This window comes from Ctenocephalides felis, unplaced genomic scaffold (assembly GCF_003426905.1).
Source record: "Ctenocephalides felis isolate EL2017-DRISC unplaced genomic scaffold, ASM342690v1 CF-g0.4_SCAFFOLD_01492, whole genome shotgun sequence".
In the NCBI taxonomy this organism is placed as follows: domain Eukaryota; kingdom Metazoa; phylum Arthropoda; class Insecta; order Siphonaptera; family Pulicidae; genus Ctenocephalides; species Ctenocephalides felis.
The window spans coordinates 59012024-59018779 of record NW_020537646.1 but is presented as its reverse complement, the minus strand read 5'-3'; positions in this window follow the sequence as shown (position 1 = coordinate 59018779).

Here is a 6756-nt window from a genome sequence, read left to right as displayed (position 1 = left end):
ATATATATATATATATATATATATATATATATATAATTCATTTTCTATCTCTCCTTGCAGAAATTTGAAAAATTTGTATAAGCTCAGTACTATTATTTACAATTATACACAAAATCCAGAATGCAAAAAGAATCTGAAAAGCTTAAAACATAATCAATAAGTCGAAATACCAAAAAAGACTTGGATTGGATTATACCATAATTTTTATAGAAAGTGTATGAAACTTCCAGTTTGATTGTATTGACAAAATATAGACAAACTAATGGAGTTTATAATACCAGCATTCAAATAACACATCCTTATACACTTAAAATATTAATATTTTTGATTCTCTAGAAATTGTTTAGAATATACCTTACTTAGCAATACAATGTTTGCCGGGTCAGCTGGTATATAATATATATATATATATATACGAGTATATACATATATATATATATATATATATATATATATATATATGTGTATATATATTATATATACTAGCTGACCCGGCAAACATTGTTTTGCTAAGTAAGGTATATTCTACGGCCATGGTACTTATTATCCTGGTAAATAAGTCGATAATAAGCACCATGGCAGCAGACAGGGAGCATCAGCAAACAATTTGGCAACCGCCATATACACTTAGCCGCTAACTCACCAGCGAAGGGCCACATACACTTAACCGCTAACTCACCAGCGAAGAGCCACGTACACTCAACCGCTAACTCACCAGCGAAGGGCCACATACACTCAACCGCTAACTCACCAGCGAAGGGCCACATACACTCAACCGCTAACTCACCAGCGAAGGGCCACATCTAATCAACCGCTAACTCGCCAGCGAAGGGCCACGTAAGCAATCAACCAACTCACCAAGCTAACACAGCATTCAAAACGACCACGGCCACAAACAAATAAAATTAATCACACAATCTCAACCAAAAATTTACAAGAAAGTTCAAGATGGCAGTCAGAGATGCGAAACAATCTTTTTCATTGGAGCGGAGTGATGTAGCGGCCTGTCAACACGCATCGCATTTCTACTGGACAGATAGGCTCATATACTGACAGCACGGAGAAAACAAAATAAATTCAAGTGTCAGATCTGATCTCGCTTTTGTTTCCTCCCTATTCGAATTTGCCAAAATTTATAATTCTTGAAACTTTTTCTTTTCAATTATAAATAAGAAAATACCAATCACATTTTATAAACGATCAATATGATAACACATAGTGTCGTCAATATCAATCTTACGTAAAATAAACCAAATATAAATAATATTTCATGGAATTTATTATTGTCTACAATTTGGAACAATTCTGGTATTTAATATGGACAACACATCCATATTTTAAACAATAATAAATAAAGCTTATTTTGAGCTATCAAACCCCATTTTCATGTCTAGCCTAATATTGTTTCTAGAACACTTTATTCTAGAACATTTTTCTCTTCCAATTAGTTTTTTTTCGATATCCGACGTTATTTTGAAAGAGATACAATTGCACACCCGAGAATTGCCAAAGGAGTCTAAATTATTTTTATTTTTAAACTTAAGAGTAAGATGAACCTAATTTCAAAATTTTATGCAAATTGGAGCACATTACAAACATTGAGACCCAAAACGCTCTATTGACTTGAGTAAATAGTTCGTATCCAATGCCAAATATATAAATTTTTGACACAATAAAACTTCTATATAATTTTTTGAATAAGTAAATTATTTTTGTATTGTGATTTAGTAAAGTAAGGCAAAACACGACTGCATTTAAAAGTTAAAAAATAATAATCTGTCAGATTGAATTATATGCTAAATTTGATGTGCAATCACAGACAGACGCATGCGCAGACTGCATCACCTGTCAGGCGCATGTTGACTGTGAATCTTATACTATTTTAATTTTTGGCACATCTTAGCTGCTTTTCGGCAATAATAATGTAGACATTACATTTTCCTTATTTATAATCATGAATTCATTATATTTTAATATTCCCTTAGCCTATAAGTGAATAGAAATGTTTGGCAAATGACAGTCTTTATTTGTTTTTAATGTCAAACTTAAATATTTTCAAGGTCAAACACTGATAAGCGGTTTTTTTGTAATTTTTTCTATTTATTTCTACAATCTAACTATATTTCTATGAATCAGAAAATCCTAGAAAATTCCCTTAACAAACTTTACGAGAATTTATTAAAATCCGAATAATAGTTTAGGAGAATTAACCATTCATACCCCATTACAGAAGAAATTTATATATATCTACATATATATATATATATATTGAAATGTGACGGCGTGGTTGTTGACTTGGTTGCTTCTGGGTCCTTCTAGCTATGTAGGGGTAATCCTAGCAACCCAAGATCAACTCGTCCACAGATATATGATAAGCGGGGTACTGGTTTGATAAGTCTCCTCGGAACGGGGTGGTTTCCTAGAGGTATTAGCTGGAAGACTTGGTGTAAATAAAATACAAGCTCTTCCGTAATTATAACCACTTTATTGAACAACACTAACAATATGACATTCAATGTCTAATAAACTAGAGTCACTTACAGTGTCTAGGATTTTACTAACTTTTACAAGAACTACTCGACTATTATATACTATAATATCTGGGTCATTAATAATAAAACAAGGTGTTTTTGTAATGTACTGTTTATGGACTAAATAAATTTTATAACAAACTTACTGTTGCTGTCGCAATTGAAACAATTTTTGTTTACAATTGCGCAGGACAGTTGATGCTTCCCCTAAAAAGTCTGACAGTCCCTTGGCAGACATTAAAAAAAAAAAATTATTATTATTACGGCCTGTTCCTCCGTTTGAAAAATTTTGTCGTCCTCGATAAAATCAATTAAAGTGCCACCTTGGTTTATTACTAATGCCCTTCTGAATAAATATAAATTATTAAAAATTTTAATAATATTAATTTTAGTATAATAATATATACATATTCTGATGATTATGTAGTAATTAAAATTTCATAACACAATTCTATACATTATAATATATCAAATTTCATTAGGTGTCAAATTCTGCATTTCTCTAGCCTCGGTGTTACTTTTCTGTTGAGTTGTGCGCTTTGTTATTATGCAAGCTATTAGCAATACCACTACAACTATTGATATTTTAATTAAAATGTATACATATTTAGAGTTGCTACTAGTGTGTGGTATTGCTGCTTCTTGTTCTCTTGCAAATTGTTCTATATTTCTTGCAAACTGCTTTAACAGCTCATCATTATTGATACTATTCGAAAATCTGTAATACTTTGGAACTGTGTCAAGTGAAATGTTTCCAATTTTCAGTTCAATCCCAGATACATTTATTTTATTCATAAAATTATGTGTAACTATATTTTGAAATTTAGATTTAGCTCGAAGCGTAATTTCATGGTTAACTAACTTACATCCATCCGCAAGGCTTATCAGTCCTGTTCCTGATATCTCAGTAATATTTCTCGTATTTCTACAAGAAATACTAATGATTTCTCTTCCAGGACTGACAAATCCCCACGTATTTGCAGAGTGTAAGTTGAAAAATAAAGTGTGATTAAGTTTTAAAAATTTTGTCTTGCAACAATCTGGGATTTGCCCTTTCGAAAGAAACATTTCACTTTCACAATTTTTTCCATCTCTTAAATTGTATATGGGTTTGTTGATTTCCCAAATGAACTGATTATTATCAACAATGATGAGCTGATTAACTTCATTATCGTTCAGCGTTACATATTGAGTCAAATCTTTTTTGATCATTATTCGCGACGACTTCTGTTCAATAAATAAATAATTATTTGAACCGACGTGTTTCGGAATTGCGGTTGCCTGATATAGATCAAACTCATTTTCCGAAACAAGTGGTAATTTGATCTTGAAATTTAATTTATTATTAAAAATATAAATATTAATCTTTGCAATATTATAAATTTGGAGAAAATTCTTATTTAAAATACTAGAAGGAAATCTTAATGAATTTTCTAAATTTGGCGTGATTTTAAAGATTTGACTCTTTAATTGTCGTAAAGACATGACGTATGGGTGCATCTTCCCATGCAAAGCTGAAACGATAATTTCAGTTAATTTATTCTGATAGATTATAAAATTTTCTATATGATAATTGAAAATTATAAACATTTTCTCTATCTCCATCATTATATTAGCAATCTGCAACTCCTTTCCTGTTTTGTTAATAGTTTCAAAAATTTTATCAAAAGTGATTTCGATACTTTCAGTAATTTTATTCAATTGTTTTGTCAAATTATCTAAGGCTTTGAATTCCGACTTGTAAATTGCTACTTGTTGCTTATTTAAATTAATTAAATGATTTTGATTTTCTTGTAAAATTGAAATCTCTTGATCATAATACATAGCGTCGGACTCTGTCAAAGTACCAAAAAGTTGTTTAAAGACTGATCCAATAATGTTTAAAAGTGCGCGCTTGCTTCTTGTGCTGTCGCTTTCTTCTATTAAATCAATAATTATTTCATTTTGTGAATTTATACTTCTAAGTACATTATTGGATGAGTCTAGGAAAGGCTTGCAGATTTCTTCATATAATGATGTGTTGCATCTATTACTAAAAATATCATAAGTTGTTAAAATTCTCTTTAGATTCAACTTATAATCAAATAAATTATGTGAAATTATTAATTCAAAATAATCTCCGCACAACTCAACGTCACCTAGTCTCTCGTAATATATTCCGGGGCTATCAATGTAAGTAATATTGAAGGGGAGAGCCGTTTCGCCCGGAACCACGAATGCCGTGAGAATTGCCAGAGATATTGCCAGAATTTTCGAATTCATCCTGTTGGGAAATGGGTTTTGTACTTGCAAATTCTATTAAAATTTAAATATTGAATTTTTTCAAATTATTATTATGAATATTTATTATTTTACCCTTTACGTCTATCATTGAATTTACACCCTCTTGTTCTATTACCTTAAAAGGTCCCTTATAAATGGGCATAAGCTTTTTACACTTGCCTTTGTAAGGTGTTCTATCCTTCATAAGAACCAAATCTCCAACAGAAAAATTTGCTTCATTAACATATTTATCAAAATTTTCTTTATTCTTTTCTTTAGATTTAATTAAATTTTCGCGAGCAATCGAATTGATCTGTTGAAGCCTGTTTTTAAATTCATGTAAAAAATTTTCATAAGTGTTTTGAGGCTTTGGTTCTTTGTTTACAAATGAAGGTAAGTCCACCTTACGCCCATACACGAGTTCAAAAGGAGAAAATTTAGTTGAACAATGTGGAGAGGTGTTATGTACAAATACCGCGTATTTAACCCATTGGTCCCAGGTGGTTTCATCCTTGCTAATGTATGACCGGATGAAGTTCAAAAACATATGATGGCATTTTTCCAATGAGGCGTTAGATTCCGGATGATACATGGATATATTAATCTTGTCAATTTTTAATAATTTACATGTATCTTTAAATAAAGTGCTCATAAAATTGGTTCCTTGATCAGTCACCACAGCTTCCGGAATTCCAAATCTTAAAATTACTTCGTCTACGAATGCCTTAGCAACTGTTTTCGCCTCCTGGTTAGGAATAGGAATAGCGCCAGCGAACTTTGTTAGATCGTCTATGAACGTCAGCATATATTTGTTTCCATCATTAGAAATCGGGTATGGCCCACAAATGTCCAGGCAGATGCGTTCGAATGGGTACACCGAAGTAGTAGTCACTAGGAGTGGCTCTCTCGTATATCTCGATGATTTACTAACTTGGCATACCTCACACTTGTTAATAAAATTTTCCACATCTTTTTTCATGTTTGGCCATAGATATGCTTCTCTTATTTTGTTGTATGTTTTAACTATTCCTAAATGTCCTCCTATAATGTGATTGTTGTGATATTTCTCTAAAATCCTGTTAATTTCGTTCTTTGATAAATTTACTTTAATAAAATTATTATACATTTTAATTTTGACATTTTTATCTTTAAATATAAATCGAAATATTAATAATATTTCTTCGGCTTTTAATGCCTTGTAATCTTCTAATTTGGTTGGATTAGAAATATTAAATTCCTTGATATCCTTCTGTTCAGCGTAATTTAGTAACGTTTCAATGCAGCTGAAAAAATCCTTTAGTTTTACTGGCTCATTTTGTTTATTTGTTATAAGATAGATGTAATGACAACCATTTTCTGTAGTGTGTATTGCTGAGTGTACTTCGGCGTTTTCGGTAAAGTCATTTCTTCTTTTTGGTGTAAAAATGACTCTTGGAGTGCCCTTGGAAGATAAGTTAATGTTATCGTCGGAGGTTGTAACGTTGTTGTTGATAATTGATCCATTGTTTTTGATATCGACGAATTTGTCATAAGCATTTCTCAATAATAACACAATCTTTTCTTCGATATTGCAATCTCCGTATTTAGTGTCGTACCTTGATAAACAATCTGCGACGACGTTCGCCTTCCCGGGTTTGTACTTGACGTCGAACTCGTACTCATCCATAGCGAGCTTCCAACGTATGTGTCTGGCCGTGGGATCCTTACAGTTATATAGATATGTCAGTGGCTGGTGGTCAGTGTAGATAATAAACTTATGTCCATATAAATAAGGCCGAAACTGTCTAACACTCCATATGATAGCTAATAACTCCTTATCTATTATGGCATAGTTCAGTTCCGCCTTGTTAAGCTTTCTGGAAGCAAAAGCCACTGGCATCTCTCCTGCTGGACCGTCTTGAGCCAGAACCGCTCCTATGGCTTCACCGCTGGCATCCGTCGTCAAGATAAACGGTTTATCAAA